This window comes from Hordeum vulgare, chromosome 3H, assembly GCF_904849725.1.
Source record: "Hordeum vulgare subsp. vulgare chromosome 3H, MorexV3_pseudomolecules_assembly, whole genome shotgun sequence".
In the NCBI taxonomy this organism is placed as follows: Eukaryota; Viridiplantae; Streptophyta; class Magnoliopsida; order Poales; family Poaceae; genus Hordeum; species Hordeum vulgare.
Genome location: NC_058520.1, coordinates 66,525,851 through 66,550,949, shown reverse-complemented (window position 1 = coordinate 66,550,949; position 25,099 = coordinate 66,525,851). Strand labels below are relative to the sequence as shown.

At 48.3% G+C, this 25,099-nt stretch overlaps 1 pseudogene; it reads right to left on the bottom strand.

The window, feature by feature from the left end:
- The window catches only part of LOC123439533, a 36,113-nt pseudogene extending 14,895 nt beyond the window's left edge, over positions 1-21,218 (bottom strand).
- Between the last annotated feature and the right edge of the window lie 3,881 nt (positions 21,219-25,099).

Genomic DNA, 25,099 nt, shown 5'->3' with positions numbered 1-25,099 from the left:
CCCTTCCGAGTACGCGGGTCGCGGGCCTGCAGCAGAAGTACACATGGTCAACACCCATGAAGATCCCCGTCAAGCCGGCCAGAGCGAGCGCGAAATTGGTGAAGCATCCGGTGCACGCCGTCCACCTCGTCGTTCTGCCAGTCGGCACACTCGGCGGAGCAACATAGAGTTGTTCCGCACACCTCTCCTCAACGTGGCTGCGGCTGCCCAGATCGCCGATTCTCTCCAGCCAACTGATTCAGACGCAGGAAGGGGAATCGAGCAGATCCGAGCTCTGTTGCGCACGGTGCAGCAGCAGAATTCGGCACTCTCCCAGTCACACAATCGGATCTACAATAGTTCCGTCCATGCAAACACGCATCGATCGGTTCACAGCCCTGGTTCCCATCAGCACCACAGGGGAGGCAGCCGTTCCATGATCCGTGAAGATCGCCGCCGCTCACGCACCCCTCCGCGGGGTGGGCCCTATGGGTCCCGACATCATGATGATCGGCGTTCGGTCGGCGACACTTACGACCCAAGACTCGACGCAAGAGGGCGAATCGCCCAGCGAAGAGTCGACAGGGGTCGAGCCCACCGCGATGGTCACGATATGGACCGTCCAAGTGGCAGCAGGACCATCGTGTCTGGCCCCGAGTGTTTTAGTCGAGCCATCCGCTCGGCTGACATCCCGCCCAACTTCCGATTGGCAGCGGGAATCGGTAAATTTACGGGGGAATCCAAGCCTGAAACATGGCTAGACGACTACCGAATGGCAGTCTAGATCGGAGGAGGGGACGACCATGTCGCCATGAAGCACCTCCCTCTGATGCTCGACGGCTCGGCTCGAGCTTGGCTGAACTAGTTGGCCCCCTCAAGCATTTACAGTTGGGCAGATCTGGCTCGAGTGTTCATCAGGACCTTCGAAGGGACGTGCAAACGCCCTACAGGCCTTGTGGAGCTTCAGCACTGTGTCCAGAAGCCGAATGAGCCCTTGCGCGACTTCATCCAGCGATGGACAACTCTCTACCACACGGTGGAGAACGTCACCGAGCATCAAGCGGTCTGCGCGTTCAAGGCAGGCGTACGGTACAGAGAGCTGTACTTGAAGTTCGGTCGAACGGGCGACATCTCCATGAGCAAGATGATGGAGATAGCGGCTTGCTATGCAAACGGCGAAGAAGAGGACCGCATCCGGAGCGGCAAACACAAGACAGTCGGCGACGTCGACGGAGGTAACACTCGGAAGCAGAAACAGAAAGTTCCGCCTACACCGCAAGCAGAAGCTGTAGCTGTGACCAGCGCCAAGTTCAAGGGCAAAGGAAAAGCGCAGTTTACCCCCAAGAAGAAGCCGTTCAACAATCCCATCCTGGACCAGCCTTGTCCGGTTCACACGAAGATGGACGAGGAAGGCAACCCCATATACGCGAAGCACACCACTCGACAGTGTCGTCTCCTGATCCAGGGGTTCAGCGAAGGGCAACCGAGTGGGAAGAATCCTGAACAAGATGAGGAGGATAAGGAGGATCCGTTCCCCCAAGTCCATGCAACCCTCATGATTTTTGCTGACGTCGAAAGCAAGAGTCGTCTGAAGCTGGTGAACAGAGAAGTCAACATGGCCGTTCCGACTGCCCCCAAGTTTCTTAAATGGTCTCAGACTGCGATCACCTTTGACCAATCGGATCATCCAGCGCATGTCCCCACCCCAGGAAGACAGGCTCTGGTCGTCGACCCGGTGGTGGAAGGAGTCCGACTGCGCAAAGTCCTCATGGACGGCGGTAGCGGACTGAACATCATGTACGCTGACACTCTCAAGGGAATGGGCATTCCGATGTCCAGACTCAGCGAGAGCAGTATGCAATTCCACGGAGTCATCCCTGGACGGAAGGCCAAGTCACTCGGCCAGATCGCGTTGGACGTCATCTTCGGCTCTGACAAAAACTTTCGCAAGGAAAAGCTTACATTTGAGGTGGTGGATTTCCAGAGCGCTTACCACGCAATTCTGGGCCGCCCGGCATACGTGAGCTTCATGGCACGTCCATGCTATGTGTACTTGAAGTTGAAGATGCCAGGCCCAAAAGGCGTTATCACCATCACGGGCAACCGCCAGCGAGCCGAGGAGTGTCTGCAGGAGGGATCAAGAATCGCCGACCAGCAGATGGCGGTACTCGAGCTCGACGAATACAGGAAGACAGTCGACCCTGCCGACCTGATGCGCTCAAAGAAACTAGCTTCTGAGTCCGCGTTCCAGTCAGCGGGGGAGACGAAGAAGGTCAGCATCCACCCGACGGACGACTCTGCCGCCCCGACGAACATCTCCACCACCCTCGATCCTAAATAGGAAGGCGAGCTCACCCAATTCCTCCGTGAGAACTGGGACATCTTCGCATGGAAACCGTCTGACATGCCAGGTGTACCCAGGGAGTTGGCTGAGCACCGACTGCATGTGGATCCCGCCGCTCGGCCCGTCCGAGAGCGCCTGCGCCGGTCCACCACGCACAAGAGGAAGGCAATCGGAGAAGAGGTGGCCAAGCTATTGGCTGCCAACTTCATTCGTGAGGTTCACCACTCCGAGTGGCTCGCCAATGTCGTCATGGTGCCCAAGAAGGACAAGTCACTCCGAATGTGCATTGACTCCAAGCATCTCAATAAGGTCTGCCCGAAAGACCATTTTCCGCTCCCCCGCATAGATCAAATTGTCGATTCGACTGCAGGATGCAAGCGGTTGTCATTTCTTGATGCCTATTCGGGCTATCATCAGATCCGTCTGTATGGTCCCGATGAGTTAAAAACAGCCTTCATCACCCCATTTGGGTTCTTCTGCTACATCACTATGCCTTTCGGTCTGAAGAATGCAGGAGCTACCTTTATGCGCATGATCCAAAAATGTCTCCTCGACCAGATCGGTCGCAATGTGGAGGCATACATGGATGATATCGTAGTCAAGTCACGCAAAGGTTCCGACCTGCTGACTGACTTGGCAGAAACATTCGCCAACCTTCGTAGGTACGATATCAAGCTCAATCCAGCCAAATGTTCATTCGGTGTTCCCAGCGGAAAGTTACTCGGTTTTTTCGTTTCCGAACGAGGGATCGACGTTAACCCCGAAAATATCGGGACCATCGTCCGAATGGAGAGGCCGGTTAGAATACACGATGTTCAACGGCTCACAGGTTGCCTAGCGGCTTTGAGCAGGTTCATCAGTCGACTCGGCGAAAAAGCACTTCCTCTGTACCGACTCATGAAGAAGTCAGATACCTTCGAGTGGACAGACGAAGCCCAAGTCGCATTCGACGACCTCAAAGTCCTACTTTCCACCCAGCCGGTTCTTATTGCTCCGCTCAGTAAAGAGCCCCTTCTTCTATATATCGCGGCTACAAATCAAGTCGTCAGTACTGTTCTTACAGTCGAGCGAGAAGAAGAAGGCAAAGCATACAAAGTTCAGCGGCCAGTGTACTACGTCTCCGAAGTCCTGACCCCTTCCAAGCAGAGGTATCCCCATTATCAGAAACTTATCTATGGGATCTATATGACTGCGAAGAAGGTGGCCCATTATTTCCAAGACCACTCGGTATCTGTCGTTTCTGATGCTCCGTTGTCGGAAATTCTCCACAATCGAGACGTGTCAGGCCGAGTGGCGAAGTGGGCAATGGAGATGCTGTACTGTGACATCAAGTTCGAGGCCAAGAAAGCTATTAAGTCTCAAGCCCTGGCTGACTTTATAGCAGAATGGGTAGAACAACAGCAACCGACTCACATCTACTCGGCTCATTGGACAATGTTCTTCGATGGGTCTAAGATGTTGAATGGATCCGGCGCTGGTGTTGTGATCATATCACCAAAGGGTGACAAGCTCAAGTACGTGCTTCAGATACACTTTGATTCCTCCAACAACGAGGCAGAGTATGAAGCTCTCCTCTATGGATTGCGCATGGCCATCTCACTCGGCGTCCGTCGCCTGATGGTCTACGGCGATTCGGATTTGGTGGTCAACCAAGTGATGAAAGAGTGGGACGTAAGGAACCCCACCATGACAACATACTGCAATGCAGTGAGGAAGCTGGAGAAGAAGTTTGAAGGTCTAGAACTCCATCATGTTCCGAGACTGAAGAACCAAGCAGCTGACGAGTTAGCGAAACTCGGATCCACTCGGAGACCAGTCCCGAGTGATGTCTGCCTCGAACACCTCCATCTTCCCTCAGTCAAAGAAGATCCCTTCACAGAAGAATCGATACAACCCAAGAGCGCAACAGATCCGACTGAAGTCGATGTACCTGCTGTGGTTGATCTGGTCACAGAGATTCTGGCTGTCATTCCCGATTGGACTGTGCCGATCATTGCATATATCCTAAGGCAAGAACTTCCAGAAGATGAAGTCCAAGCCAGGCAAATAATTCGCAGGTCGAAGGCATTCACTTTCATTGATGGTCAATTGTACAAGGAGAGTGTTTCAAGCGTTCTTCAACGTTGCATTTCCCCAGAGGAAGGGCAGTTGATCCTAGAGGATATTCACTCGGGAACCTGCGGTCATCACGCTTCTTCGAGAGCAATTGTCGCCAAGGCATTCAGAGCCGGTTTCTTTTGGCTGCAAGCAAACGAGATGGCTAAAGATATGGTCAACCGATGTGAAGGCTGTCAGTTCTACTCCAACAAGTCCCACAAGCCAACATCTGCATTAGAGACGATCCCACTTGTGTGGCCATTTGCAGTTTGGGGATTAGATACAGTCGGACCATTCAAGACAGGCCAAGGAGGCTTCACACATCTGTTGGTGGCAATCAACAAGTTTACAAAATGGATAGAAGCTAAGCCCATCAAGAAACTCGATGCCTCAACAGCTGTCAAGTTTGTTAGGGACATCATTTCCAGATTCGGGGTACCTCACAGAATAATCACGGACAACGGGACAAACTTCGACTCGGACAGATTCAAAGGCTTCTGTGCGAGTCAGGGTATCCGAGTGGATTTTGCTTCCGTAGCACATCCTCAATCCAACGGGCAAGCTGAGCGGGCGAATGGGCTTATTCTTCAAGGTTTGAAGCCCCGACTCCTGCGAGAGGTAGGACACGCTGCTGGTGCATGGGTCACCGAGTTACCTTCAGTGCTTTGGGGCCTCCACACCACTCCGAACAGATCAACGGGGCGATCGCCGTTCTTCCTCGTTTATGGAGCAGAAGCGGTCCTTCCGAGTGACCTGCTTCACAATGCCCCACGAGTCGAACTCTTCTCCGAAGCTGAAGCAGAACAAGCAAGGCAAGATGGAGTCGATCTTCTAGAGGAGGAACGCGAGATGGCACTTACTCGCTCAACAATTTACCAGCAAGATCTGCGACGCTTTCATGCGCGTCACGTCAGGAGTCGCACATTCCAAGCAGGCGACTTAGTGCTCCGAGTGGATCAACAAAGACCCCACAAGTTGGCTCCGGCTTGGGAAGGGCCTTTCATCATCTCCAAGGTGCTGAACAACGGAGCATATAGACTCTACAACATTCAGAGGGAGACAGACGAGCCACGCGCATGGAACGGAGATCTCCTCAAGCGCTTTTATACGTGATCGTCGACTGAAGCAGTGTAACGAACAAGTTGTGACGAAATAATATATACAGCAGATTCAGTTTTTTGCAGATTCAGAGTTCTCCCACGGTCGCAGACTCCGGTCACACAAAAAAAAACTTAGCCGCGATCCCGAATCGCCGAAGTACTCACTTCCTCCGAGTGTGCACTACACGTCGCACTCGGAGACTTAGCTGCGATCCCGAATCGCCTAAGTACTCACTTCCTCCGGGTGTGCACTACACGTCGCACTCGGGGACTTAGCTGCGATCCTGAATCGCCTAAGTACTAACCCCCTCCGAGTCCGCACTACACGTCGCACTCGGAGACTTAGCTGCGATCCTGAATCGCCTAAGTACTAACCCCCTCCGAGTGCGCACTACACGTCGCACTCGGAGACTTAGCTGTGATCAAGAATCGCCTAAGTAATAACTTCCTCCGAGTGTGCACTACACGTCGCACTCGGGGACTTAGCTATGATCAAGCATCACCTAAGTAGTAACTTCCTCCGAGTGTGCAATACACGTCGCACTCGGGGACTTAGCTGTGATCAAGAATCACCTAAGTAATAACTTCCTCCGAGTGTGCAATACACGTCGCACTCGGGGACTTAGCTGTGACCAAGAATCACCTAAGTAATAACTTCCTCCGAGTGTGCACTACACGTCGCACTCGAGGACTTAGCTGTGATCACGAATCACCTAAGTAATAACTTCCTCCGAGTGTGCACTACACGTCGCACTCGGAGACTTAGCTGTGATCAAGAATCACCTAAGTAATAACTTCCTCCGAGTGTGCACTACACATCGCACTCGGAGACTTAGCTGTGATCAAGAATCACCTAAGCAATAACTTCTTCCGAGTGTGCTCTAACACGCCACACTCGGGGACTTAGCGGTCACCAAGAATCGGCTAAGTCATAACTTCCTCCGAGTGTGCACTACACGTCGCACTCGGAGACTTAGCTGTGATCAAGAATCACCTAAGTATTAATATTCTCCGAGTCTGCACTAAACGTCCCACTCAAAACAGCATTCAAACAAAAGACAAATGCTTTCATTCCGATTCCAGAAGTCTAGAAAGGATAGCTAACTCGGTGCGGATCAAGCTTACCCACACCGATTTAAAAGTATCACAACCAACAGAAGTGGCAAGAGTACCTTACAGATACACACTCGGCATACCGAGGATAAAGTTTTATTACGCGTCAGCTGGGCCGGCGCTAGGACTGGAGGGCTCCACGAAAGTGTCCAAGTCGATTCCATCGGCGATGCGGGTAGCAGTCTCAAGGAATGTCTCCATGAAGTCTTCGAATCGAAGTTTCTTCGTGTTGGCGACCTTCAATGTCTTCACCTTATCTTCCCGCACCTCCTTGCAATGGACCCGGACCAAGGACAGCGCAACATCAGCACCGCAACGCGCTGCCGATTTCTTCCACGATTGCACTCGGCTCGGAATCTCCTCCAGTCGCGCCATCAAGGATTCCATCTCCTGCCGCGACTCGTCTTCCGGCCAAAGTTCCTTGTCAATTTGGCCAACGACTTCTCTCAGTCGACCGATGAAAGGACTCACTTTGCCTACGTGGATATGCGCCCGGAGCAGATCCCGGTTGGCGTCCTCGCTGAGTGGCACGTTGTCCTTAATGGACCGCTCCACAGCCGCCGCTTCAGCTTCAGCATCAACGCAAAAGTCTGCAACAATAGGGCAAGTATACAATAAAAACCGAGTGTAACGCACACGGTACAAGCACTCGACAAACCATAAGGCTTACCAGCCAGACGAGTCATCATCTGCACATCCCAGTCGTTGACATACTTCTCTTGAGCTATGTACCGTTTGTTCCGAGCGGCCATCTGATTGTGCAGAGCAGTCCTCTGTTTCTTCATTCTCTTCACCTCCTCCGTCAACACCTTGTTTGCCTCCCGAGCCTCCTCCAGGGATTTCTCTCGTCCCTCCAAAGCATCCTTCATGCCGGCCATGGCGAGCATAGCAGCTTCAAGTTCACCAGCGAACTGGTTCCTCTCCGCTCTCAGGGACTCATAGGCCGTCCCCATTTCACAAGTTTTCTGCCACCAAGAAACAAAGGACAATCAGCAAGTTTATTAGTTAACAGTCTAAGTTCTTCAGACCCCTGCCGACGCAAGCAGTCGACAGTGGTCTCGGGGACTACACCCAGTGGGTTCACTAAGAGTGACCCCACTGGCATGCACCTCAAGCAGGCCTGCCCTATTGAGATGCATGTTTTCACCTACGCCTCCGAGGCCAATACTACTCGACCTGAGTGCAACTCACTCTCGGGGACTCTTACTGCAAGTGCACTCCGACTGCAACAACTACTCGCACTCGGCAATCCTATCTACAGAAACAACCAAACTAAAGGCAAAATGTATAAAGACAACTGTCGGTGCAAGCACTCGACAGAAGTCTTGGGGACTACACCCACTGGGTTCACTCAGAGTGAACCCATTGCAAACAACAACAACACCCAGTGGGTTACAGGAGAAAAGTAAATACTTACTAGACCACTTACTCGGATATCATCGCGCAGCTCCAAGCTCCGCTGTTACAAGGCCGCAACGGAGTCATAAGCTCTCTTGGCTTCTCCAGCCATCAGCTTCGCCTGCACCATGGCCCCCTTGGCCGCTCCCACCTGCTCCTCCGGAAGACACCGGATGCTGAATTCAGCATTCGACGAACCGGGAATCGTCGGAGGTTCCTGGGGCATCCCAAGGTCCACCCCAGTCGGTTCCTCCCCCACCAGCACTAGTTCACTCGGTGGCGGCGCTTCAGTCGGCGGGGCGTCGGCGGCAGGGGTGGCAGCAGGAGGAGCAGCCTCAAGGACAGACTCCACGACGGGGTCGGCTCTCCCCTGGTCGTCCTCGTCCAGGCAAATCGCCCCTGACAAGCCGAAATGACATGACGTCTCAGAAAAAGAAAGAATGGCACAGTCCGTGGGGATAAAACACCTGACTCTCCTACAACACACCTGGCTGGGACGAAATGACGTTGTCCGTGTCCATGGGGTCGTCCCCTTGGCGGGCCGGAGAGGTTGCAGAGGTAGCGACCCTGTCGAGTGAAATTCATTCGACTTATAAACAGGGGTTCACTCGGACAACAGAAAGAGCCAAAAGCTAGATTCACTTACGTGGAGGTGACAGGGATAGCAACCCTCATTCGCGGCAGAGCCTTCCGAGGCTTGGGCCCACTCGGCTTGGGCGCCCTGGAAGACTGGCCTGCTGGCTCAGCGGCGGCGTCCCTGGCCCTCTTGGCGCCTCAAACGCTCGGGACCACCGGAGCAGCAGGCGGAGCACTCCACAACGCAGGAGGAGCTGAAGGGACGGCGGGCTCGTGTCGGCGCTTGGTCCGATGCTCTGGTCGTGGAGGTGGCGAGTCTTGCTCTTCATCCTCTTCCTCTTCCTCGCTGTCCTCCTCCTCCGACTCCCCGCTGTCGGAGACGTATTCAACGCTCTCCACGCTGCCCCCTGACTGCCTTCCTCCTCTTCCTCCTCCGGATTCCCATTCGAGACGGGGGAGAACCAGTTGGTCCACGCCTACATGAAGTTCAGTCGGAAACATTAGGCATCACACGGAGATATAAGTAAACGACTGGAATTAAGACAGTTCAATGCACTCGGCTAGTGCCACTCACCTGATTCGGTGGAGGATGGTCCGCGCTGTAAGGCTTCACTCGGCGAGCTCCTTTCGGGTTCTCACAGGGACCCATGATTTGGAGCACCCACGAGGTCACCCTCTCCTCGGGTACGCCCACCACGTTGGTCCGAGTGGAATCTTCGGGCCCCGTGTAATGCCACATAGCATGGTCGCGGGCCTGCAGAGGCTGGATCCACCGACCAAGGAAGACTTCCAGCAGGTCTATGCCGGTGACCCCCCTCCTGACGACATCCACGAGTGCCTCAACCAAAGGCTGGATGTCGTTCTTCTCGACCTTCGAGAGCGCGAGTTGCTTAGGCGGGGCGGGCCGGTCTAGACTAAAAGGAGGCAGCCCAGTCGACACATTCGGACAGGCGATGTCCTGGCAGTAGAACCACGTCGACTGCCAGTTCCTAACTGACTCACTCAACTAGAGAGCAGGATAGCTACTCCGACTCTTCTTCTGAAATCCTAAACCTCCGCAGAGCTAGAGGAGGTGGGTCTTATCATCCGACTGGCTAAGTCGTTTGATAGTCTGGGATCGGGCGGAGAAGATGTGTTTGAACAGACCCCAATGGGGAGGACAACCGATGAAACACTCGCACAAAACGATAAAGGCAGAAAGATGGGCGATGGCATTCGGAGGAAAGTGATGAAGTTGAGCCCCGAAGTGATTCATGATGCCTTTAAAGAAGGAATGCGGGGGCAAAGAAAAACCTCTGTGAACATGGCTGAGGAGCAGGACGCGCTCCCCCTCCCGAGGCGCCGGCTCGACCTCGTCATCCGCCGGCAGCCTCCAGGACTTATGCACGAGCATTCCGTGCTCCACCAGCTCCACCAGCTCCAGCAGATCTCCCTCCGTCACCGTGGAGGGGAGGAAGTCTCCTTGGATCCACCCCGCCGGCAGCGGCCGCTGTCGCCGTTGAGCAGGCGCCGCCGCCTTGTTCTTCTTCTTCCTCGCCTCCATCTTGCTGGTCTGATCCTTGGTCATGGAGGCGACGGCGAGCCCTCGAGAGGGAGGAGAAGGAAGGAGTGTAGGAGCGCAGGGGGTGGCGAGGAGGACGGAGCAGGCGAGAGCGAAAGATTCGGCGAGCGTAACGGAGGAGTCTCGCCGCCCAGAGTTAAATAGAGCGCCGACTGGGTCACTAGCGAATGGGCCCGAAATCTTATCCACCCGACCGGCCGCGGCGATATCAGTGGAGGAGTTGAAGGCGCGAGAATCGAGGCGTCAGGCGCTACTCGAGCGCGCTGGCGTCTGTTGGTGAACGTCGCATGGGAAACAAAAATTTTCCTACGCGCACGAAGACCTATCATGGTGATGTCCATCTACGAGAGGGGATGAGTGATCTACGTACCCTTGTAGATCGTACAGCAGAAGCGTTAGAGAACGCGGTTGATGTAGTGGAACGTCCTCACGTCCCTCGATCCGCCCCGCGAACAATCCCGCGATCAGTCCCACGATCTAGTACCGAACGGACGGCACCTCCGCGTTCAGCACACGTACAGCTCGACGATGATCTCGGCCTTCTTGATCCAGCAAGAGAGACGGAGAGGTAGAAGAGTTCTCCGGCAGCGTGACGGCGCTCCGGAGGTTGGTGATGATCTTGTCTCAGCAGGGCTCCGCCCGAGCTCCGCAGAAACACGATCTAGAGGAAAAACTATGGAGGTATGTGGTCGGGCAGCCGTGAGAAAGTCGTCTCAAATCAGCCCTAAAACCTCCGTATATATAGGTGGGAGGGAGGGGAGGAGGTAGCCTCAAAACCTAAAGGTTTGGCCGAAATTGGAGGTGGAGGAGTCCTACTCCAATCCTACTTGGAGTAGGATTCCACCTTCCCACTTGGAAACTCTTTCCACCTTGTGTTTTTTCCTTCTCAAACCTTATGGGCCTTAGTGGGAACTTATTCCAGCCCACTAGGGGCTGGTTTATCTCTTCCCATAGCCCATGAGACCCCTTGGGGCGTGACACCCCTCCCGATGGTCCCCGACACCCCTCCCGGCACTCCCGGTACACTACCGATGAGCCCGAAACTTTTCCGGTAATGCACGGAAACCTTCCGGTAACCAAATGAGGTCATCCTATATATCAATCTTCGTTTCCGGACCATTCCGGAAACCCTCGTGACGTCCGTGATCTCATCCGGGACTCCGAACAACATTCGGTAACCAACCATATAACTCAAATACGCATAAAACAACGTCGAACCTTAAGTGTGCAGACCCTGCGGGTTCGAGAACTATGTAGACATGACCCGAGAGACTCCTCGGTCAATATCCAATAGCGGGACCTGGATGCCCATATTGGATCCTACATATTCTACGAAGATCTTATCGTTTGAACCTCAGTGCCAAGGATTCATATAATCCCGTATGTCATTCCCTTTGTCCTTCGGTATGTTACTTGCCCGAGATTCGATCGTTAGTATCCGCATACCTATTTCAATCTCGTTTACCGGCAAGTCTCTTTACTCGTTCCGTAATACAAGATCCCGCAACTTACATTAAGTTACATTGCTTGCAAGGCTTGTGTGTGATGTTGTATTACCGAGTGGGCCCCGAGATACCTCTCCGTCACACGGAGTGACAAATCCCAGTCTTGATCCATACTAACTCAACTAACACCTTCGGAGATACCTGTAGAGCATCTTTATAGTCACCCAGTTACGTTGCGACGTTTGATACACACAAAGCATTCCTCCGGTGTGAGTGAGTTATATGATCTCATGGTCATAGGAATAAATACTTGACACGCAGAAAACAGTAGCAACAAAATGACACGATCAACATGCTACGTCTATTAGTTTGGGTCTAGTCCATCACATGATTCTCCTAATGATGTGATCCCGTTATCAAGTGACAACACTTGCCTATGGCCAGGAAACCTTGACCATCTTTGATCAACGAGCTAGTCAACTAGAGGCTTACTAGGGACAGTGTTTTGTCTATGTATCCACACAAGTATTGTGTTTCCAACTAATACAATTATAGCATGGATAATAAACGATTATCATGAACTAAGAAATATAATAATAACTAATTTATTATTGCCTCTAGGGCATATTTCCAACAGCGTCATCCCCGCTGAGCGCGCGGAACCCGAAATTTGAGATCCCGGAAAATCCGCTGCTGTCAGTTGACCGGTCGCGTCAAAAGATGCCGTAGAAGCACTCGGTTCCCGACAGTCTGTTTCGCAAGCACTTCCACTCGGATCGCTGGTCAGGAAAGATAAAATGGATAGAGGCAAGCAATGCCCAAGCCGAACCTAGTCCAGTCGGATCTGAACCTCAAGCACCGCTTCGGCGTTTCAACCCCAATCCATTCGGGGACTAATGATGGGGTCATAGTCCTAGGGTAGGGTCATAGGCCTGCCGTACATGTCCTACCCAAGGACTACCCCACACAAAGGATAGGACCCTAAGTCTGCCCCGACTAAATTAAGGAGTCCCCATCATCCAGTCGGTAACAGGCCCTGAATCATCCAGTCGGAGACTAGCATTCAGAGGGCACCAGGCTAACCGACTGGGTACACTCGGTATGTCGTAACCTCTCTGGGGGGAAACTGGCGTACGTTTCCGGGTGCATTTATTAGCATTTAGAGCATACGTTACCTGTAACGTACGCATTCAATCGCCACTACTCCACCCCTGAATCAGAATCGTTGTGGAGGGCAGCGCACTCTATATAAGCCGCCCTCCCCCACTGGTAAAGGGGTTAGCAAATCATTGTATTCCATATTACACTCGGCAACAGCTTCCGAGAGCACTGAGACGTAGGGCTGTTACCTCCACCGTAGAGGGGCCTGAACTCATACAACCTCGCCGTAGCTAGGACTCTGCCCATCTCATTCATACCCTACACATCTACTGTCAGGCTTATACCCACGACACTACCCATTTACCACTCTCGGACAATTACCTTCCGTGTTGTTGATCTTGATAGCACCAGAATGATATACTTCCTCAACAACATAGGGACCTTCCCATTTAGAGAGAAGCTTGCCTGCAAAGAATCTTAAAAGAGAGTTATATAGCAAGACATAATCACCTACATTTAACTCACGCTTTTGTATCCTCTTATCATGCCACCTCTTAACCTTCTCTTTGAAGAGCTTGGCATTCTCATATGCTTGAGTTCTCCACTCATCAAGCGAGCTAATGTCAAATAAGCTCTTCTCATCGGCAAGTTTGAAATCAAAGTTGAGCTCTTTGATTGCCCAATAAGCTTTATGCTCTAGCTCAAGAGGTAAGTGACATGCTTTCCCATACACCATTTTGTACGGAGACATGCCCATGGGATTCTTATAGGCAGTTCTATAAGCCCACAGTGCATCATCGAGCTTCTTAGACCAATTCTTTCTAGACCTGTTGACCGTCTTTTGCAGAATTAGTTTAAACTCTCTGTTGCTTAGCTCTACTTGACCACTGGACTGAGGGTGGTAGGGAGACGCAATTCTATGGTTGACATCGTACTTAGCAAGCGTTTTACGGAAAGCACCATGAATGAAGTGTGAACCACCGTCGGTCATTAGATATCTAGGGACTCCAAATCATGGGAAGATAACTTCTTTCAGCATCTTGATAGAGGTGTTGTGATCAGCACTACTAGTGGGGATAGCTTCTACCCACTTAGTGACATAATCAACAGCAACTAAGATATGCGTATACCCATTGGATTTTGGAAAAGGTCCCATATAATCAAAGCCCCAGACATCAAATGGTTCAATGACAAGTGAATAGTTCATAGGCATTTCCTGACGTTTGCTAATATTACCTATTCTTTGACATTCGTCACAAGACAAGACAAACTTATGGGCATCCTTGAAGAGAGTGGGCCAATAGAAACCTGATTGCAATACCTTGTGTGCAGTTCTATCTCCCGCATGGTGTCCTCGGCAGGCCTCAGAATGACACTTCTGTAGGATCTGTCCCTGTTCATGTTTAGGTACACAATGTCTAATAACACCATCTACTCCTTCCTTATAAAGGTGAGGATCATCCCAAAAGTAATGCCTCAAGTCAAAGAAGAATTTCTTCTTTTGCCGGTACGTGAAACTGGGTGGTATATATTTGGCAACGATATAGTTTGCATAATCAGCATACCACGGTGCACTACGTGAGGCATTGATGACATTCAGTTGCTCATCGGGAAAGCTATCATCAATAGGTTGTGGGTCATCAAGAACGTTCTCGAACCTAGACAAGTTATCTGCTACAGGGTTATCAGCACCCTTCATGTCGACAACGTGCAAATCAAATTCTTGTACCAAGAGAACCCATCTCATAAGTCTAGGTTTAGCGTCTTTCTTCTCCATGAGGTACTTAATAGCAGCATGATCAGTGTGAATAGTGACTTTGGAATCAACTATGTAAGACCTGAACTTTTCACATGCAAACACGACTGCTAAAAACTCCTTCTCCGTAGTAGCATAGTTTCTCTGGGCACTGTCTACAGTTTTACTAGCATAGTGAATAACATTCAACTTCTTATCAACTCTTTGCCCTAGAACAGCACCAACAACATAATCACTAGCGTCACACATGATCTCAAAAGGTAGGTTCCAATCAGGTGGTTGAACAATAGGTGCAGTTATCAAAGCCCTCTTAAGTATTTCGAAGGCTTCCTCACAATCATCGTCAAAGACAAAAGGAATATCCTTTTGCAAGAGATTGGTAAGAGGCCTAGAAATCTTAGAGAAGTCTTTAATGAACCTTCTATAGAAACCAACATGACCAAGGAAACTTCTTATTCCTCTGATATTTGTGGGGTATGACATTTTCTCGATTGCATTAACCTTAGCCTTATCAACTTCAATACCTCTTTCAGAAATTTTATGTCCTAAGACGATGCCTTCATTAACTATAAAGTGGCACTTCTCCCAATTCAAGACAAGATTGGTGTCTTTACACCTCTATAAGACTCGATCAAGGTTGTTGGGGCAATCATCAAAGGAAGACCCGTAAACAAAAAAGTCATCCATGAAAACCTCGACAATCTTTTCACAAAATTCAGAGAATATAGCCATCATACATCTTTGAAAAGTGGCAGGTACATTACATAAGCCAAAAGGCATACGTCTATAAGCAAAGGTACCGAAAGGGCAGGTGAAAGTGGTTTTCTCCTGATCAGATTGTGCAACTGATATTTGGGAGAAACCAAAATAACCATCTAGAAAGCAGAAGTGTGTGTGCTTGGACAGCCTTGCTAGCATTTGGTCGATAAAAGGCAGAGGGTAAAGATCTTTCCTAGTGGCCTTGTTCAACTTCCTAAAATCAATCACCATCCTATAGCCAGTAATAATCCTCTGTGGGATCAACTCATCCTTATCATTAGGGACAACGGTAATGCCTCCCTTCTTAGGAACGCAATGCACCGGACTCACCCAATCGCTATGAGCAACATGATAGATAATACCCGCTTCCAGGAGATTTAGTATTTCTTTTCTCACTACTTCTTTCATCTAAGGATTCAATCTCCTTTGATGATCAACAACTGGTTTGAATTCAGGATCAGTTTTGATCTTGTGCTGGCATAGAGTGGGAGTAATGCCCTTAAGATCATCAAGAGTATATCCAATAGCAGCACGATGCTTCCTCAGAGTTTTTAGCAACTTGTTTTCTTCATGCTCCGAGAGGCTAGCACTAATTATAACAGGATATATCTCTTTTTCATCAAGATAGGCATACTTAAGAGTATCAGGCAACTGTTTAAGCTCGAACACAGGATCACCCTTTGGTGGGGGTGGATCCCCAAGCAGTTCAACAGGCAGATTATTCTTAAGGATAGGATATTGTTCTAAGACAACTCTATCTATTTCATCCCTTTCATCCATATGCATAACATTTTCATGCTCAAACAAGTATTGCTCTAAGGGATCGGTAGGAGGCATGACAATAGAGGCTAAGGCAATAGTTTCATCCCTACTAGGCAACTCCTTTTCATGAGGTTGTCTACCAAACTTAGAGAAATTTAACTCATGTGACACATCTTCAAAGCCAATAGTGACAGTTTGCTTCTCACAATCAATATGAGCATTGGCAGTATTGAGAAAGGGTCTACCAAATATGATGGTACAAAAGCTATCTTGTGCGATAGCAAGAATGAGGAAATCAGCAGGATACTTCGTTTTACCACACAAGACTTCAACATCCCTAACAATTCCCACAGGGCAGATAGTATCTCTATTGGCAAGCTGAATAGTGACATTAATAGGTTCTATCTCAACAGGTGCAATCTCATCTTTGATTTCATCATATAAGGATTGAGGTATTGCACTAACACTAGCACACACGTCACATAAACCATGATAACAATGATCTCCTATCTTAACAGAAACCACAGGCATGCCAACAACAGGCCTATGTTTGTCTCTAACGTGAGGTTTAGCAATTCTAGAAGCATCTTCACAGAAGTGAATATTGTGTCCCTCAACTTCTTCAGACAGAAGATCTTTGATAATAGCAATGCTAGGTTCGACTCTAATTTGCTTAGGGGTGTAGGTGTTCTAATGTAGCCTCTATGTATCACAGTTGAAGCTTTAGAATGATCCTTTATCCTAACAGGGAAAGGTGATTTCTCAATGTAAGCACTGGGTACCACAGGGTTATTATAGGCAATGACTTTCTCTTCAACTGGAGTGGGTTTAACTACATTGACTTCTAAAGGAGCATGAAATTTAAACCACTTCTCTTTGGGGAGATCTATATGAGCAACAAAGGATTCACACAATGAAGCTACTATCTCAGAGTCAAGTCCATACTTAGCGCTAAAATCACTAAAGATATTTGTCTCAACAAAGGATTTAATGCAATCAAAAGTGAAATTCATACCTGACTCCTTACCTTCTTCAAGCTCCCAATCTTTAGAGTTGCGTTTAATTCTCTCCAATAAATTCCACTTGAAGTCAATATCTCTCTTCATAAAAGAACTTGTACAAGAAGTGTCAATCATGGTGCGATCATCATGAGAAAGCCGAGCATAGAAGTTCTGAATGATAATTTCTCTCGAGAGCTCATGATTGGGGCATGAATATAACATTGATTTAAGCCTCCCAGAAGCTTGAGCGATGCTTTCTCTGTCACGAGGCTAAAAATTGTAAATATAATTCCGATCACGATGTACTCAATGCATATGATAAAACTTTTGATGAAATTCCAATTTGAACCGATTGTAGTCCCATGATCTAGTATCATCACATAGACTATACCATGTCAGCGCCTTATCCTTCAAAGATAAAGGAAAGACATGTTGGAAATATGTCCTAGAGGGAATAATAAATTAGTTATTATTATATTTCTTAGTTCATGATAATCGTTTATTATCCATGCTATAATTGTATTGATTGGAAACACAATACTTGTGTGGATGGATAGACAAAACACTGTCCCTAGTAAGCCTCTAGTTGACTAGCTCGTTGATCAAACATGGTCATGGTTTCCTGGCCATAGGCAAGTGTTGTCACTTGATAACAGGATCACATCATTAGGAGAATCATGTGATGGACTAGACCCAAACTAATAGACGTAGCATGTTGATCGTGTCATTTTATTGCTACTGTTTTCTATGTGTCAAGTATTTGTTCCTATGACCATGAGATCATATAACTCACTAACACCGGAGGCATACTTTGTGTGTATCAAACATCGCAACGTAACTGGGTGACTATAAAGATGCTCTACAGGTATCTTCGAAGGTGTTCGTTGAGTTAGTATGGATCGAGACTGGGATTTGTCACTCCGTGTGACGAAGAGGTATCTCGGGGCCCACTCGGTAATACAACATCACACACAAGCCTTGCAAGCAATGTGACTTAGTGTAAGTTGAGGGATCTTGTATTACGGAACGAGTAAAGAGACTTGCCGGTAAACGAGATCGAAATAGGTATACGGATACTGACGATCGAATCTCGGGCAAGTAACATGCCGAAGGACAAAGGGAATGACATACGGGATTATATGAATCCTTGGCACTGAGGTTCAAACGATAAGATCTTCGTAGAATATGTAGGATCCAATATGGGCATCCAGGTCCCGCTGTTGGATATTGACCGAGGAGTCTCTCGGGTCATGTCTACATAGTTCTCGAACCCGCAGGGTCTGCACACTTAAGGTTCGACGTTGTTTTATGCGTATTTGAGTTATATGGTTGGTTACTGAATGTTGTTAGGAGTCCCGGATGAGATCACGGATGTCACGAGGGTTTCCGGAATGGTCCGGAAACGAAGATTGATATATAGGATGACCTCATTTGATTACCGGAAGGTTTTCGGAGTTACCGGGAATGTACCGGGAATGACGAATGGGTTCCGGGAGTTCACCGGGGGGGGGGGGGACCCACCCCGGGGAAGCCCATAGGTGTTTTGGGTGCCGCACCAGCCCTTAGTGGGCTGGTGGGACAGCCCAAAAGGGGCCTATGCGCATTGGGAAGAAAATCAAAGAGAAAAAGAAAAAAAAGGAGGAGGTGGGAAAGGGAAGAAGGACTCCACCTTCCAAACCAAGTAGGACTCGGTTTGGGAGGGGAATCCTTCCCCCCTTGGCTCGGCCGACCCCTTGGGGGTTCTTGGACCCCAAGGCAAGGCTTCCCCCTCTCCCTCGTATATATAGTGGGGTTTTAGGGCTGATTTGAGACAACTTTTGCCACGGCAGCCCGACCACATATCTCCACGATTTTACCTTTAGATCGCGTTTCTGCGGAGCTCGGGCGCAGCCCTGCTGAGAAGAGATCATCACCAACCTCTGGAGCGCTGTCATGCTGCCAGAGAACTCTTCTACCTCTCCGTCTCTCTTGCTGGATCAAGAAGGCCGAGATCATCGTCGAGCTATACGTGTGCTGAACGCGGAGGTGCCGTCCGTTCGGCACTAGATCGTGGGACTGATCGCGGGATAGTTCGCGGGGCGGATCAAGGGACGTGAGGACGTTCCACTACATCAACCGCGTTCACTAACGCTTCTGCTGTACGGTCTACAAGGGTACGTAGATCACACATCCCCTCTCGTAGATGGACATCACCATGATAGGTCTTCGTGCGCGTAGGAAATTTTTTGTTTCCCATGCGACGTTCCCCAACAAGACCTTCTTCTTGAACTCATCCTCGGGCACACCTGCAAGGTTAAATAAACCACAAACTTCATCTACATAGATTAGATGCAAGTCTGGATGTGATGTTCCATCTCTTGTAAAAGGATTAGCCAGCAGATTCTCAAGCATACCCGAAGTAAATTCAAAGCAAATATTTTCAGTAGGTGCAGCAGGTTGAGGAGCAACCATTCGTGCTTCCGTTCGAGGTGAAGATACCACGAACAAGCCCCTCAAAGGATTAGTATCCATAGTGACAAGTGACAATAAAGTTTAGCACACTATATGAATGTTTCCTTACCAAGTTCCACTTACCAAAGGCGCTTCACTCCCCGGCAACGGCGCCAGAAAAGAGTCTTGATGACCCACAAGTATAGGGGATCAATCGTAGTCCTTTCGATAAGTAAGAGTGTCGAACCCAACAAGGAGCAGAAGGATCTGACAAGTGGTTTTCAGCAAGGTAAAATCTGCAGGCACTAAAATTGTCGGTAACAAGTGATTGTGTGGTGAGATGATTCGTAGCAAGCAACAAGTAACAAAAGTAGCAACGATGCAGCAAAGTGGCCCAATCCCTTTTGTAGCATGGGACAAGCCTGGACAAAGTCTTATAAGAGAAAAAACGCTCCCAAGGACACACGGGAATTTCTGTCATGCTAGTTTCATCATGTTCATATGATTCGCATTTGTTACTTTGATAGTTTGATATGTGGGTGGACCGGCTCCCACTTATGATTAACCCCTCTCCCAAGCATCCGCAACTACGAAAGAATAATTAAGACAAAGTCTAACCATAGCATTAAACTAGTGGATCCAAATCAGCCCCTTACGAAGTAATGCATAAACTAGGGTTTAAGCTTTTGTCACTCTAGCAACCCATCATCTACTTACTACTTCCCAATGCCTTCCTCTAGGCCCAAATAATGGTGAAGTGTTATGTAGTCGACGTTCACATAACACCACTAGAGGAAAAACAACATACAACATATCAAAATACCGAACGAATACCAAATTCACATGACTATTATTAGCATGACTTATCCCATGTCCTCAGGAACAAAAGTAACTACTCACAAAACATAATCATAATCATGATCAGAGGTGTAATGAGTAGCATCAAGGATCTGAACATAAACTCTTCCACCAAGTAATCCAACTAGCATCAACTACAAAGAGTAATCAACACTACTAGCAACCTTACAAGTACCAATCGGAGTCGCGAGACGGAGATTGGTTACCAGAGATGAACTAGGGTTTGGCGATGAGATGGTGCTGATGAAGATGTTGATGGTGACGAGTCCCCTCCGATGAGAGGAGTGTTGGTGATGACGATGGCGACGATTTCCCCCTCCAGGAGGGAAGTTTCCCCGACAGGATCGTCCTGCCGGAGCTCTAGATTGGTTCTGCTCAAGTTCCGCCTCGTGGCGGCGGCAAAAACCACGAAAAAGCTCTCGTCTAATTTTTTCCTGGACGAAACCCTCCATATAGCAAAAGAGGGGGGCCAGTGGGCCAGTGGGCTGCCCACAAGCCCCCATGGCGTGTCCTCGGGGGTGGCCGCGCCGTGCAGGCTTGTGGGCACCCCCTGGTGCCCCTCCGGCACTTCTTCGGCCCAATATTTTTTATAAACTGGGAAAAAATATCCGTTCATTTTCACGGCATTTGGAGTTTCCAGAATAGGTATCTCAACTTTGCTCCACTTTCAAGGCAGAATTCCAGTTGCCGGTATTCTCCCTCTTCATGTAAACCTTGCAAAATAAGAGAGAAAAGGCATAAGAATAGTACCGTGATGTGAAATAACAGCAAAAGAAGTGATAAATATCAACATGAAAACATGATGCAAAATGGACGTATCAGTATGCGTGGCGAGGCGACGGAGAAGCGGCTCGCGCATGGCAGGCGACCGAGCGGTGGGTTGCGGTGTTTGTCGGAGGAAAGGGGAGGGGGTTTTCATAAAATTACACCGGGGACATCTATTTCCGGACGGAGGGGGTATATAATAATGTTTAGGTAGTATATATAATGCTTTTTTGGTAGTTTGTATCATATTTTATGTATGCTCTTTTTTACATACAAATATATACAAATTTCACAAATATAATAAAAAACTATGGGTTAACTTGTAATTTTTCCATGTAACTCACTATGAAAAATCTTATATATAGTATATGAACATAATTAAAATTAAAAATTAGTATATATACTACCGCATGATAATATATGAAACATATGGGGTAACTATCCATGGTTGGTAGGGTGTATTTTTCCTACCGCATGATAATATATGAAACATATATATTTTGCCCGGCCCTATTGGCTAGCTTTGATTACAGTAAAGCAAGATTAAATAAAAGTAATTGATTGTTTAAGAAAATTCATATGTCACACTTTATAAATAAAGTCATTACGCAGTGTTTAGAGACAACAAGAATCAATGGAAGCAAGGCCTCAACCATAAGTTTAGACGACACAACAAGGAAAGAACGAGCAAAGTTCACGTTACGCATGCCAAAGAAACATCAGGCACGCATGCCCTCATCAAAAGGCACTGGAGAACAAGAAATCTAGCAACGACTAGGCTTGATCGTCCATATTTTGCTGGGAGAGGGTGACAGCCGAAGCCCGAACTTTCACAACTAGCGCGTCCAACGCATCGCGATCAGCAACCTTAGTCAATAACTGCCACTGATGCATAAACAAACACATTTTAAACATGCAATCAACAGGTTTGTTAGGGAACACAAGTTCTATGCAAAACTTATTCCTGGTAGTCCATAAAGACTAGCGCAAGGCCGAGAAGCCCAACCAAAACAGGCGCTTAGTGACCCCGATGAGACGAGCCAAAAGCCCACGTAGTTCAGCAAAAGAAGAGGGATCCAAAGAAATCCCAAGCCAGGAACAAATACATCGCCAAGCAACCTTGGTAAGGACACACCCAAAAAATATGGTTCGAATCCTCCAGCTGGGAGCATAACGCATAACGATCAGAACCCGGGCCATTGCGTTTGCGAATCTAGTCCACAATAGGAAGTCGTCCCTTGATAGCCTGCCACATGAATATCTTAATTTTTGGAGGAATCCTAGCCTCCTAGATGCGCTTAAATTTTGAGGTAGCGGAACCCGAGATCAACCTAGCATAAAGATACATAACCGAGAAAACACCTAAAGGGGAGTGGGGCCAAGCAATGGAGTCCTCGTCCGAGAGAGAATATGGAAGATGGAAACAAGCCGATGTGAGTATCCCAACTCTTCAGGGGAAAGAGAGCGCCGAAACACAAGGTCCAAGTAATTAACACAGAGCTTCGAGATGGAAATCTCTCGGTCCGGATAATAGGAAAAAATAGTTGAAAACGAGACCGCGTGCGGGTAATCACGAGACCACCAATCAAGACAAAAATTGAGTAGAACACCCATTGCCCACCACAAATTTAACATGTTGTTTGGAAAACATCCGTAATTTAAGCAGGTCTTTCCAGAACTGGGACCCACCCCTTGCCGAAGCAAACATAGGACTCTATTAAGGGAAATATTTGGCTTTAAGGAGGGAGAACCAAAGGCAGTCAGAACCACTGGTCATAATCTTCCACCACCATTTGATATTGAGACACTTGTTCATCACAGCCGTATTCAGGATGTCCAACCCCCAAGGTTCTTAGGCCTGCACATTAGTTTCCACTTAACCAACCTATACATTCATTTATTATCAGTGGTATTATAGTAGAAGGCACCCCTGTGCTTATCAAAGCCATCATGAGTACCTCGAGACAAAAGATAGAAGCCCATGGTGAACATGGGGAGAGTAGAGAGGCTCACATTAATAAGACAAACCTTGCGTGCATTAGTATTATATCTGCCCCTCCACAGCATAATCCTGTTCCCCACTGTTGACACCATGGGGAGAACTCCTTGGCACATAACCTGAAAGGCGCAATAGGGAGGCCCAAGTATTTGAAAAGGAAGGACCCTAAGGAGCAGTTAAGCATCTGAGCAACCCTGAGATATTCAACCTGAGAGACACACGTGGTAATCACCTTGCTCTTAGAGAATTTTATTTTGATACCCAAGAGGACCTCGAAACAAAGAAGAACGAATTTAAGGTGAGATAGAGAGGAGTCATCCAACTCCACCATGATAATAGTATCATTCGCGTACTGAAGGTGAGAAACCCCTTCCAGAATAAGGTGAGAGGCCACTGACGCTATGTCACCAGCAACGGTAGCCCGAGAGACAATACATGAGAGAGCATCATCAACGAAGTTGAACATCATAGGAGAGGTTGGGTCCCTTTGTCGCAAGCCCCTGTCGTTAGCGAAGAACTTGTTGATTTGGGCATTAACCACCATCGTTGTGTGACCTCCCGACACAAGTTGCATAATTCGATGGACATAAGCTCATGGGATTGAGATGAGATGTCTAGAGGGGGGGGGGGGGGGTGAATAGACTACTTGACCAAATAAGAACTTAGCATTTTCTCAATTTTATCGGTTCGCAAGTTTTAGCAATTCTATCAAGTCTAGCACACCCTACACATGCAAGTATACAACTATAGTAGTGGAAAGTAATCTCATGCATGTGTAAGTAAAGAGTAGAGATAGGAAGATCAAACACAATGAAGACATGAAGATTTTTGGCGTGGTTCCGATAGGTGGTGCTATCGTACGTCCACATTGATGGAGACTTCAACCCATAGAGGGTAATGGCTGCGCGAGTCCACGGAGGGCTCCACCCACAAGGGGTCCACGAAGAACCAACCTTGTCTATTCCACCATGACTTACGCCCATGAAGGACTAGCCTCACTCAGGTAGATCTTCACGAAGCAGGCTATCTCCTTGCCCTTACAAACTTCTTGGTTCGACTCCACACGATTTGGAGGCTCCCAAGAGATACGTAACGAAAGCTTTGCCCAATCAGCCTCTTAAGAAAAATGAACTACTTGATATCTTTTATAATGGACTAATTGATGTTTCTAGGGACTACCAAGATAGTTGTGCTAGTTGTATTTTCGAGGAAAGTATGGTTGAACAGGCTAAAGAATTATTGCACAATGTATTAGAAAATGTTGATAATTGGTCACTTCCCGAGCCACCACCGAAAGCTATTCAAAATAAGAGAGGTATTCTATTTCTCAGTCGTGAAGATATGCAAGAAGCCAAAATACCTATTGAAGAAATACATGGACTTGACATCCCGACGGAGGTAGTAGAGGTAAACTCTCTCCATACCTTTAATGAAAGTGCTATACCTTATACCAAGACTTGTAGTCAGTGCATGGATGAATCTGATAATTACATCGTTAAGCAAGAACATTTCATAACTATGCTAAAGATCAATTAAGATGAAATACCCTGATGATGGACCGCTTGGGTTGACTTGATGTTTAGAATTGCTAATGATGTTAAAGGTCTAGGTAAACATGCTTCCATGGTTCATACTCAATTAGATCAAGTTCCTAAGTCACAAAATGATTTGCTTGCTAAAATTAATGAGAATATAAATGGCCATGTTGTTAGAGTAATGACTAGAGGAGGGAGAATGACTGAGGAACCCCTTTATCTGTTGGGGAACGTTGCATGGGAAACAAAAAATTTCCTACGCACACGCAATACCTATCCATGGTGATGATCATCTACGAGAGGGGAGAGTGAATCTACATACCCTTGTACATCGCTAAGTGGAAGCGTATATAACGCGGTTGATGTAGTGGAACATCTTCGTGATCCAAATCGCAGCCCGTCCCTCGATCTCATCATGATTCGTCCCGCGATCCCATCACGATCCATCCCGATCTAGTGCCGAACGGGCGACACCTCCGTGTTCAGCACACGTACAACTCGATGACGAGTTGATACAGCA